This window comes from Bombina bombina, chromosome 1, assembly GCF_027579735.1.
Source record: "Bombina bombina isolate aBomBom1 chromosome 1, aBomBom1.pri, whole genome shotgun sequence".
In the NCBI taxonomy this organism is placed as follows: Eukaryota; Metazoa; Chordata; class Amphibia; order Anura; family Bombinatoridae; genus Bombina; species Bombina bombina.
The window spans coordinates 1,481,503,563-1,481,516,625 of record NC_069499.1 but is presented as its reverse complement, the minus strand read 5'-3'; positions in this window follow the sequence as shown (position 1 = coordinate 1,481,516,625).

Genomic DNA, 13,063 nt, shown 5'->3' with positions numbered 1-13,063 from the left:
AGTCAGTACACACCTGTCATCATTTAAAGTGCCTCTGATTAACCCCAAATAAAGTTCAGCTGTTCTAGTAGGTCTTTCCTGACATTTTGTTAGTCGCATCCTACAGCAAAAGCCATGGTTCGCAGAGAGCTTCCAAAGCATCAGAGGGATCTCATTGTTAAAAGGTATCAGTCAGGAGAACGGTACAAAAGAATTTCCAAGGCATTAGATATACCATGGAACACAGTGAAGACAGTCATCATCAAGTGGAGAAAATATGGCGCAACAGTGATATTACCAAGAACTGGACGTCCCTCCAAAATTGATGAAAAGATGAGAAGAAAACTGGTCTGGGAGGCTGCCAAGAGACCTACAGCACTATTAAAGGAGCTGCAGGAATATCTGGCAAGTACATGCTGTGTGGTACATGTGACAACAATCGCCCGTATTCTTCATCTGTCTGGGCGATGTGGTAGAGTGGCAAGACGGAATCCTTTTCTTATGAAAAAAAACATCCAAGCCCGGCTAAATTTAGCAAAAACACATCTGAAGTCTCCCAAAAGCATGTCGCAAAAGGTGTTTTGGTTTGATGAAACCAAGATTACTTTTTTTTGTCATAATTCCAAAAGATATGTTCGGCGCAAAAACACTGCATATAACCAAAAGAACACCATACCCACACTGAAGCATTTTGGTGGCAGCATCATGCTTTGAGTCTGTTTTTGTTCAGCTGGAACTGAGGCCTTAGTCAAGGTAGAGGGAATTATGAACAGTTCCAAATACCAGACAATATTGGCACAAAACCTTCAGGCTTCTGCTAGAAAGCTGAACATGAAGAGGAACTTCATCTTTCAGCATGACAACGCCCCAAAGCATACATCCAAAACAACAAAGGAATGGCTTCACCAGAAGAAGACTAAAGTTTTGGAATGGTCCAGTTAGAGCCCAGACCTGAATACAATCGAAAATCTGTGGGGTGATCTTAAGTGGGCTGTGCACAAAAGATCCCCTCACAATCTGACAGATTTGGAGTGTTTTTGCAAAGAAGAGTGTCAAGATGTGCCATGCTGAAAAACTCATACCCAAAAAGACTGAGTGCTGTAATAAAATCAAAGGGTGCTTCAATAAAGTATTATTTTGCAACCATATTTTTTTATTTTTTTTATTTCTACTTCCCTCCGCCTAAAATATTTTAGTTTGTTTTGCAATTGAGTAGTTCAGTTTATAGTTCAGTTTATATTTATATATATAGGAATATCTATTAATACAATATCTATTAATACATATATAGAACACTTTCTGCTATGTGCAGAACATTGGAATGTGAAATCTTTACAGTAAATACATAGTTAAACATATCTATATACATATAAATACATATTTAGCAATGTATCTGTATGTATATCTCCATGTTAAATGACTTTGGCAGCTCATTTCTTTGAGCCCTTATAACATTCTTGTGCAATATTTTTTGGAATAATTGTTATTAGATGGTGTTATTATTTACAGTAAGTGTACTTTGTAATGTATTTTTGATGTGTTTTGTGACACTTTTTAGTTTTGGAAAACATTTAACCAGGATTGAAGCATAAATCGTGATTGAGATAGCGCAATTGTGATTTTGCTCAACTTGTCATATCAGCGCAATTAAAAATGCTCACAAAAATACAATATCGCTTGCGCAAACCATTTGTGCCTCATTTGTAATCTAGCCCTGTATTCACTTGTTACATTAAAAAAAAAAAAATGTGTGAGTGCCTTATGGCTAAAGCATCGATTGGAGAACAATAAAAACCATTAGTTCACAAAAAAAATACTTTTGAAGTGGGCAGCCAGAGCATGGGGTATTATAATTTCATCACTATATTAAAAAGTAAGTTATTAAGAATATCTTCATTAGAATTGGAAACTTTACCATCACTTTAATAATAAAATCTAGTTATTGACATTTTATTCACAGTGGTCTCAATGAAGCTGGATAGAGAATATATTAATTTTTCCCTGCAGTTGTTGGAATGTGTTGCAAATTGTTTAATCAGCAAGTTACAAATTCAAATTGAGCCAAGATAGCAATCTTGCTAAGACTAACATAGTGTGGTCATTGCTCCAAAGAGTGGGCGTATTATGCGTCATTTAGGTTGTTTTATAACAGTTGCTGTTACAGAACATTTCTGCCAAGATTTGTACAGTATTCAAGTAGCTCAGCTGAGAAAGAAATAATCTTTTGGAACCTGATTCTTACATCTGCGTTGTTTTGTTACTGAGGAGACATATATAAGATGTTTCTTATTCTGAAGGTTTATGTAGAAATACAGCCTGCCGATTTTCCCCTTATACATTTTTGCCAGCTTCATTATTAAAGAAGCTAAGACGCGCATTCAGTGGACCCCTGTGGTCTCTATAAAGTAAATTAGAGTTGTGGGCTGGCAGGCTGCCATGATGAATGAATTGTACCAATCTGTGTCGGGTTTTATCGTTCAGTAGGAATGATATACATATGATGCTAAGCGTGACACGGCACAGTAAGAACAGAACGCTTATTGGTACATGGTATGTGATAATAGCCTTGCACTCTGAGAGCTTGTACATCGGCCTAAAAAAACAAAGGAAATTAAATACAAGAAACTGCATGTGTTAAAATAACCAAAATGGTCTTTTCAAACCCACAAAGGCCGTGAAATCTTGCTAACACTGCCAGCGTTCTGTCACCCACTCATTTTGTACATGAGCATACTAGGCAAGGTTTATGTTAAGTTTTGAGGAATCATTTATGCTAACAATACAGAGTCTTGTAATCTCACTAAATTGTAGTTACAACATGTCTGCAGTGTAGTCGAGGGATTTCAGAAGTTGTCTTTAGGACTTATAGTAGTAGAGTTTTAATGATTGATTAAACATGTAATACTAAATAGATATTAATTAAAGGAATAGTTTAGTCAAAATGATTCATGATTCAGATAGAGCAAGCAATTTTAAGCTACTTTCTAATTTACTCCTATTTTCAATTTTTCTTCATTGTCTTGGTATCTTTATTTGAAAAAGTAAGAATGTAAGCTTAGCAGACGGCCCATTTTTGGTTCAGAACCTGGGTAGCACTTGCTGATTGGTGTCTAACTGTATCCACCAATCAGCAAGCGCTACCCAGGGTGCTGAACCAAAAATAGTCTGGCTCCTAAGCTTACATTCCAACCTTTTCAAATAAAGATACCAAGAGAACAAAGAAAATTTGAAAATAGGAGTAAATTAGAAAGTTACTTAAAATTGCATGCTCTGAAAATTGCATGCTCTGGGTTCCGGTGGAGGAGGAGCAAGCAGGTGTAGCTGAGCTCTGCCCTCCAGTCCCACAGCTCTTGGCGGTGAAATTTCGCGCTTTCCCCTCTTGTGAGGGTGCTTTTTGGACAGTAAGAGACATCTTCTCTGGAACCCCTGATGGTGGAATTCCATCCCACCGTGGCCGCAAAATACCTAAACAGCATACCTACCCTGATATGGCTAACAATTAAGCTAAAAGACATAAACAACCTACTCTTCTCCCTTTTTTCTTTGTTTTCCCCCCCTTCCCTCCTATGAAAGCTGACTCCCCTTCTCATGGAGACTGTAGGAAGAGGAAACAAAGGACTGGGAACCCCCTCTTACAACTCCGAGGCTGTATTCTCTTCTGCTAATATAGTCTAAGGAGGTACTCTTTCTATCTTTGGCTTTCTTACCCCTCCGTGTCATTGTTTCGCCTCTCGACCTCACCCTACTACAGGTACAACAAGAATTACCTGTGTTTTCTTCTGGATCGTCTGGGGCTACAGTTAGAGGCGCAGCGGCGATCTCCTCCTCCCCCACCGGTGCTGCGTGGGAGGTAGTGAGTCTGCGCTGCGCTCGACGTGAATCCGGAGGTTCAAGTTTGGTTCTCCACTGTGGCTCCACTGTGGCTTCTCTGCGCCCTCCGGGACATTTTCTGATCTATCGCGGCTGCCCCCCCTCCCCCACCGGTGCTGCGTGGGAGGTGGTGAGCGTGAGCCGCATCTGAAGAGTATCGGAGGTCCGACTGCGGAGGCAATCCTTTGGGCCCTTGCTGCTTTCATCCTGCCTCCTTTCCACTGGGGCTCTGTGGGAAGAGGAGAGAATAGCCTTGGTCGAAGGCAGAAGTAAACCCTGCTCAACTAAGCAGTGAGAGGTCTGGACTACCTACGCTGGGGCTTGATCGTGGCTTTCTATCTTAGCCTCCCTACTAACAGCTTCTCAACCAAGTGAGTGACACCAGTGGGGGTAAGTTATAAGCCCACTATTTTATCTTTTCCTACTGGGGGTTGAAAACAAGGCATATACATATAAACACACAAGCTGAGAAGGGTCCCCCAGGCCCTGGCAGGAGCTGGTATTAAAATAAAAATACACCTCCCACAGACCTTCTAGCTTAAATGGAAAAAAAAAAAAAAAAAAAAAACAAGAACTAAGCTTTCAACTCACCTGTAACTGAAAGGGATTGAAAGGGAAAGAACAGAGGGGTGAAGGAGGAAAGCAGAGGAGATCCTGTCTCTAATTACTCTAAGAAAGCAATCGATAGCTAACACCTCAATAAAGTGTATTTACTGTGCTGTGGAAACACAGGCTCACATTAGTCCTAAAACCACACTATCAGGACTCTTGCACCCTCTGAAAGTGAAAAAGAAAAGAGGAGAAGGGGGTAAAGGATAAAAAAAAAAATCCTTTTCATCAGAGTATATACTTGTATAATACACACAGATAAAGGAAATTTACTCTTGAACTGTTTAAAAAAAGAAGAAAAGGGGAAGGAGGGGAAGAGAGAGAAAAGAAAAAAAAATTCTATACCTGGACAAAGAACAATATCAGCTCATCTTATATTTTTTCTCCTTAAAGCCATAGTCTCTGATGACATATGATTCATTGTTTTTTTTTTTTGTCTTTGTTTCTTGGTTTTATTTTATTATTTCTCATTTTTTTTTCTTTTTCACTAATATAGAAGACGTGTACTAAATTGTACTACAACCTGTTTCTTCTTTTTCTATGTTCTTTCTGATGGGGATACTGTCTACTATACGTTCATACTAATCTGTTTAAACCTTAAAGTCAACCAAACTTGTTAAGTTATCCTGGTACTCTAATACTACCTTCTCTAGGACTCCCATTATTATTGGGCTATTTAAACAGGGCTACTGTTTTTATCTTAAAACTGATTTGCCATAACCTCCTTTCTGTCCTTTAATTGTCTTCTACCTGTCCCCCTAACTAAACCAAGCGTTTAGTTTTAGAGTAGAAAGAAAGAAAAAAAAAGCACTATTTCTTTTATCATATCCACAAAGGGGCATACTAGGAGGCCTATAGATTGATATAGTTTCTACAATATCTAACCCATGTACTAAACCTACTGGTAATATACTGAACCTATATGCATATCCGAATCGATACTCAATATAGTATCTTATAAAATCTTCCTGACTAAGTAAAAACTTAAATAATACGTAAATCATTATAGAAGCAGTAAAAGGGGAGAAAAAAAAAAGAATATAACTGTTTCACTTGTCTCTTTCCTGAAACCTCTGAAATTTGGATGCTACCTATTCTCCATTTTTCTTATCTTTTTTTTTTTTTTTTTTTTTTTTTTGTGTGTGTACTAAACTATAATTACTGAGAATTGTGTAGCGACTGACTCTTGATTGCTATTTATCCAGCCTGTCCAAGAACGTTACTTCTAAATTTGTTTCCTTTTTTTTTTTTTCTCTAACTAAATAGCTACATAAAGTTATAAGTTTTTCTTAAGAATTAACATAGGTACAGACTAGTATAGAAAGCTTCTATTCATAGATCACAGGCTTTTATACACACTTATCTGCATACTATCTTAATAACCTATATCTAAACAGAATTAAAGAAGTAATATTTCTCAAAGTCTTCTGAAAGATAGTTTCTTCCCAATTTATTCTCTTTTCCCAGCCTAAACAGATAACAACGCAGCTCATATAATCTGTACACATTACATTCAGTAGACCTAAATATTCACTGCTTTAAAAACTACATCTCTTCTTCTGTGACAAAGTCCATTTAATCATTCTAAACATTCCCTCCTTCTTACTCCCACGGCTGGACTTCTCACACAATTAACTTACTCACCCCCAAATAGACACTTCGTCCCTCCCTTTTTTTTTTTTTTTTTTTTTTCCCCTTCTCCTCCTGTTCCTCACTTGTCCCACACTGCTCACTCCGCCCCTCACCTCCCCACTCTGAGGCTTAAACACCTCCTTAATCCTGCACTTCTCTGGCCTCTTTGGGTTCTCAGAGCACCTCACTCACATTCTTCCTGCGTCACGATATAAAATTTTCACTTTTCCAAGTTTTTTTTCGGCACATGGATAAATTTCTTCACATCCCTCACAAGACCCCCTCTCCAGCCATGGCAGCCAGACAGAGGGATAGGAAAACGAAGACCATACAAGAAAATGTCACAGATATACAACCAATAATGGCCAATACAGCAGGGATACAAGAAATAACCAACATCCAAAACTTGGTTACCAGTATCTCAGATGCCCTTACTCCCAAATTCGATGCCCTTAAAACCGAACTAAAACAAGATATCTTTTTATTAACACAGGAAGTCAGGCAGTTTTCTGCCAGACTACAAGAAGTAGAACAAAGGGTATCTGATCTGGAAGACCTTACAAATTTACACAGCTCTAAACTGGAATCGGCAGATATTAATATACAAAAAATTCAAAACAAACTAGAAGATTTAGAGAATCGTTCCAGAAGGAACAATATAAGAATTATTGGTCTTCCAGAGGAACAACAAAACGAGAATCTTATATCTTTTATTTCAGAACTATTACCTAAAATTCTTAAAATACCATCCACTCATCAACCCATAATGGTTGAGAGAGCACACAGGCTAGGTCCTCCATATACAGACAGTAAAGGTAGAAATAGACCTAGGCCGATTATAGCGAAACTTTTAAACTATCAGGACAAAATTACTCTACTTCAGCACTACCGCAGACAACAACCGATTACATTTAAAGGTGCTACAATTTTAATGTTTCAAGACTTTTCCGCCGATACAGCAGCAAAGAGACGGGAGCTTGCTCCCATCTGCTCTAAATTTATCCAAAAAGGCTATCGAGCAATGATAATATATCCCCACAAACTTAAGGTTATAGCACAGGAAGAAACACACTGGTTCGAAGAAACCAGCTCGGCTGAAAACTTTTACAAAACACTCGACTCCCTAAACAAACAATAAAAACATAGGAATGTAATAAACTTTAAAAATCAACAAATAAAAAAAAATATATATATTTTTTTTTTTTTGAAATGCAGGCTTTTTGCAGGGAAGACCCCTGTCTACGGATAGACAAGGGTCAAGGGATTTCCTCCCCTCACGTGTGTAGTAAATTTAATAGGAAAATCCTTTTTCTTTTTTCTTTTTTTTTTTTTTTTTTTTTTTTTTTTTTTTGTGTGTCTTCTCCCCGAAGCCCCGTTGTTATTGTTGCCGGGTCTCCCCTCTCTTTTTAACTATATCTTTCTCTTAAATGGGAAAAATAGGAAAATGTAAAATAGTATCATGGAATGTAGGGGGGATTTCTACACCTATTAAACGCAAGGCGATCCTTACACAATTATGTAAACTTCAAACTGATATTGGTTTCATTCAAGAAACACATCTGTCAGCAGAGGAAACCTTAAAATTAAAAACTTCCTGGGTTAAAGAAGTATATTTTGCGGCTGGTGTTAAGAGAAAGAGGGGGGTAGCAATACTAATAGGTAAAAAAACCAAGTCAGAAGTTGTCCATTGTGTGGCCGACCCAGGGGGGAGATATGTCCTGTTAAAAATAAAGATCGCCAAGAAGCTATACACACTTTGTAATACATACGGTCCAAATGTATTTGATCCAGAATACTGGAATGCTCTCCAGTCAAAACTCCTATCTTACACAGAAGGCTCTCTAATCATTGGTGGCGATTTTAATATGGCACCTCAATGCCCAATAGACAGATTAAGACAAGACACTAAACATCTGAAGCAAAAAAGAGACAATCTAGAAACCAAGCTATATAAAAAAATCATGCACAATTTAGCCATACACGACATATGGAGATACCAAAATCCAACTGCTCATAGTTACACTTGCCTCTCGAAGGCTCATAAAACCATGTCTAGAATAGACATTTTTCTGATTGACGAGCGTATTCCAGTATCAAGGGTCAAAGCGACAATCATGCCGATATTATTATCAGATCACGCACCTATTTCTCTTGAAATACATTTAGCAGATGCGCACTCTTCTTCCTCACGCTTCTTTTTTCCCTACTATTTAACATCAGACCTAAAGTTTAAAAAATGGCTATCAAACAAATATAAAGAGTATGTTCATTTTAATAGAGAACATCTTAATAGTCCCGAAATATTCTGGGAAACGGCGAAAGCTGTAATGAGGGGGGAAATTATTGCTTATGGCGCTATGCTATCAAAAAAAACTAGGCTTAGGGAAAAAGAATCTTATAAGTTTTTGCTGAATTCTTATAATCAATATCTCTCTGATAGAACCCCTGTCAACTGGGCAAATTATCTACGAGCGAAAAATGAGAGAGACGCCTTTGTATTATCTCAAGAAACACAAAAAGAATTGAAAATTCAAACTAGAATGTACAGGTATGGCAACAAGTCAGGCAGAATATTGGCTAAATTAATCAAAAATGAAAAAAAACAATTAAACATAGATAAATTGCTACATAAAGGGGAACATGTTGCTAAACCAGATGATATCCTGACGATATTCTATGAATATTTTAAAGAACTGTATACACCTAAAACCACTGAGGCAAATAAATCCGCTGAGTTTTGGAGTGAAATTGAATATCCCACACTGGCTCCAGAAGCTCTCAACAATCTCAACGCCCCCATTACGGCGGAAGAGATTGAGAAAGTAATATCCAAGTTGTCATCAAATAAAGCACCCGGTCCTGACGGCCTCCCCAGCGAATTTTATAAAATACTGCTCAGCGAAGTCACCCCGCATATCTGTACTCTTTTTAACAACTTCTTTACTGAGGGTAAACCTACCCCCCTCTCCTTTTCACAGTCTTATACAACACTAATACTTAAAGGTGATAAAGACCCAGTTTGCAAGGAATCGTACAGACCCATAGCTCTCCTCAATGTGGATTATAAAATTTTAACAGCAGTATTGGCGGCTAGATTACAAGGGGCCCTTGCAGAAATTATCCATCCAGATCAGTCAGGGTTTCTAAATAACAGAAATTCTGCCGCAAAAATTAGGGAGGTATTAGATGTCACAGAATACTATAAGGCGATGTCAGATGTGAGTAGCGGGGGAGAGGGCATACAGGACCTTGCTATTATCTCTATTGATGCAGAGAAGGCATTTGATTCAATTACTCATGAGCATATATATTCTTCACTTAAACACTTTGGTATCAAGGGTAAATTTACTGATTTTATAATGAATCTCTATGCCTTGTCTGCTACAAGATTGATAATCAATAATAATCTCTCCCCACCTATTCCCATAGGTAGAGGGACGCGTCAGGGCTGCCCTCTCTCCCCGCTTCTTTTTAATATTGCCATTGAACCCTTGGCAATTAAAATAAGACAATCTCTTGACGGGATTAGAATTCGTAAGCATGAAATCAAAATTGGGCTCTATGCAGACGATCTGCTCGTCTATATGACAAACACCAAATTAAATATCCCAAAACTTTTCTGTATAATGGACCACTTTGGTTCCTTCTCGGGATACAAAGTTAATTACACAAAATCTGAAATATTTTGGCTCAGAAATACTGAGAACTCGGTAACAAATATACCACTACGACAGGTTACAGACTCCTTTAAATATTTAGGAATTCATATCCCGCTCAATACCGAGGATCTCTACAAACTCAATATTCCCCCAGTCTTGAAAGTAATTAAAGAAAAACTTAAGAACTGGCATAACTTGCCAATATCATTATCTGGCCGAATAGCCTTATTCAAAATGGCCCTTCTTCCGAAATTACTCTATATCCTTCAAAATACATCTATATTACTGCTAGGGAAAGATATTCGTTCAATTAACACCGCACTTATAGAATTCCTATGGCAAGGGAAAAGAGCAAAAATATCTTTGAGGAAACTCTCAGTACCAAGAGAATCCGGGGGACTGGCCCTCCCTGACATATGGCTATATAACCTTTCTTTTCTTGCACGTATAGTCACAGACTGGATCTCTTGTAACAGCTACATTCTAAATAACGAACTTGAATCCAACGTCTGCTATCCATATTGTTTATCCGCATTGATTCATCTTGACTTAAAAGAAACCCCGATAGAAATTAAAAAACTCAAAACAATTTATAACCCGCTTAAAGCTTGGCAAAAAATAACAAAGCTTCTTGCAATAAACAGTAAAGCCTCTCCATATTTGCCGATATTAGGGAATCCTAAATTTCAGGCAGGCATTCTTTCTGGTGTCTTTAAGAGATGGCATTATTCTGGTTTGACCAATGTCTATCAAATAATAGACAAAGAAAGACATTGTATTAAATCATTTCAAGAATTAAATACAGAATTTGGTTTATCAAATAAAGATTTCTATGCATATCTGCAACTTAGGCACTTTGCGCTTGAACTAGTTAAAGAAAAAGGCTGGAACTGGAATATAGGCAAACTTGAAGATTGGTTAATATTAACTAGAAATGGCCGTAGGTCTATTACACCATGTTACTATTTCTTAGGCACAAATAAAGGTGTATCGGTCCTAACGCAATTGACTGCAAACTGGAATACACTAACCGCTTCAAGCAATATAGAAGTAAAAACCCTCCAACTTTCACTCAAAAAGATCACCCAAAATACACTCTCGGCTACATGGAGAGAAGCCCATGTTAAATTCCTTCATAGGGCATATTTCACCCCTGAGAAAGGCTACAAATGCGCCAACTTAAGCTTTAATAAATGTCCCAAATGCTCATATTTTGCAGCTAATTTTTTGCATATGATATGGCACTGCCCAAAAGTCAGGTCCCTATGGCTTAAAATAGAATATTGGTTAAAAAATGTATTAAAAATAACCCCTCTTTCTCTAACACTATCTCAGATTGTATTTGGCCTAAGGGAAGAACCCGGCAAACAAAACAATGAAAAGGTTGTAATTTCTACCATTTTGGCCACAAGATATCTAATTTGCAAAAAATGGAAGACCCGGTCAATCCCCTCTCTTCCTGAAGTGAAAAACTGTTTAAAAAAACAGTGCATTTTAGAACAAAGGGACACAAATATTGATAATGAACAAGATGTTAAAAGATTTTTCAACAACTGGGCAATCTTTTTAAAAATATTTTCTCCTACAGAAATAAATCATATAATTTTTCCTTTTCAAAACACAGAAATAGTCCTATTAGGGAACTGGTAGATAAGAATTTCTCCACAAGAGTAAATAAAAATTTTTTTTTTTTTTTTTTTTTTTTGATTTTTTTTTTTTTGTTTTTTTTTTTTTTTTTTTAACACACGTGGGGGGGGGGGGAGAAACGGGGTGGGATTGGAAAAATAAACAAAACTCCAAGACATTTCCCATAGATAATCATATAAGATATAACAATATCATGAATGGTAATTAATTTATCTTTTAATATTGAGACTAACTAGATTAGACACAACTAATACAAGGTCACTGCTATATTCTATGACTTCATAGTTTCTGTATTTTATGTTCCTATTTCTTTGGGTGATCTAGATGAACAATAAGTGTATTATTTCTGATCTGCATTAACTATATTTTGGTTCTAGATATTTCTAAGGATAAATATATAAGAAATATGAGGTATAATCAATATAGCTTCAAATTTACAGGCTATGTAAAAATTATTCTAATTTTGTTTTTTTCTTGTATGCCTATATTGATATATTGTGTTTCAATGGCCTTGTATCTCATTCTTTATCTTTGTTTTTCGTACAAGATAGTAAATGTATGATATTTGATTTATGTAAATTGTTTTGGTTTATAAATAAATAATAAAAAAAAAAAATTGCATGCTCTATCTGAATCATAAAAGTTTAATTTTGACTAGACTATCCCTATTAACAACAAAGTAGACTCATTAAATTTAACAGCTAAATACATTTTAAAAATGGTCAACACCCACAGATCCACTGATAACTCACATCCAATCTGAGCATTCTCTGACTTGAAAAACAAGATGGTGTTGCCAATGCCAACAATGACAATGGCTCTTTTAGATGATAATGGAATCAGGCCAACTAACAATGATACTGAACATATCATCACTGTCATTATTAATTTTATTACAGGTCAATGATCCCGGCTTTAGTGGTCGGGGGTCAGAACACCTCCATGGGGTAGATTTATCATAGTGCAAGCGGACATAATACATTGTAGAGTATCATGTCCGCTGCACATCGATAAATACTGACAGCATACGCTGTCTGCATTTATCATTGCAGTAGCAGTTCTTGTGAACTGCTGGTGCAATGCCACATCCTGAAGATTTATGGCCAATTGGCCGCTAGCAGGGGGTGTCAATCAGCCCAATCGTATTCGATTGGTTTGATTTCTGTCCGCGGCCTAAGAGCAGGTGGACAAGTTATGGAGCAGCGGCCTTTAGACCGCTGCTTCATAACTTCTGTTTCCGGCGAGCCTGAAGGCTTGCACGGAAACAGGGAAATCGGCCCCATGAGTTCTGCTTGAGAGAAATACATAATCCAAACATAACATATAATTGTTGGGGGTAGGGCATCTAAGAACAGAAGATTTTGCATATTTTTTGTACTGTGGATAAGTAGTGGTTATAGAAATTAAAATGTTGGTGTACTCTTAAAGAGATTGGGGAGTCCTTCATGGATGGAGTGAGGGTGGGTCGAGTTGCACTTTTTGCAGGGGCAGAGCTGGTGGTTGAGTTGGATGACCGGGGGGCATGGTATCCCCCCCCCCCCTCAGTTGAATGTGCACCTTCAGACCAAATGACTGATTGTAGAACCAGCCCTGCAGTACAAAACAATTCTGCAGGAAATCTACATATAATTTTATGATGGAATTGTAGTGTACAGAATATGATATGA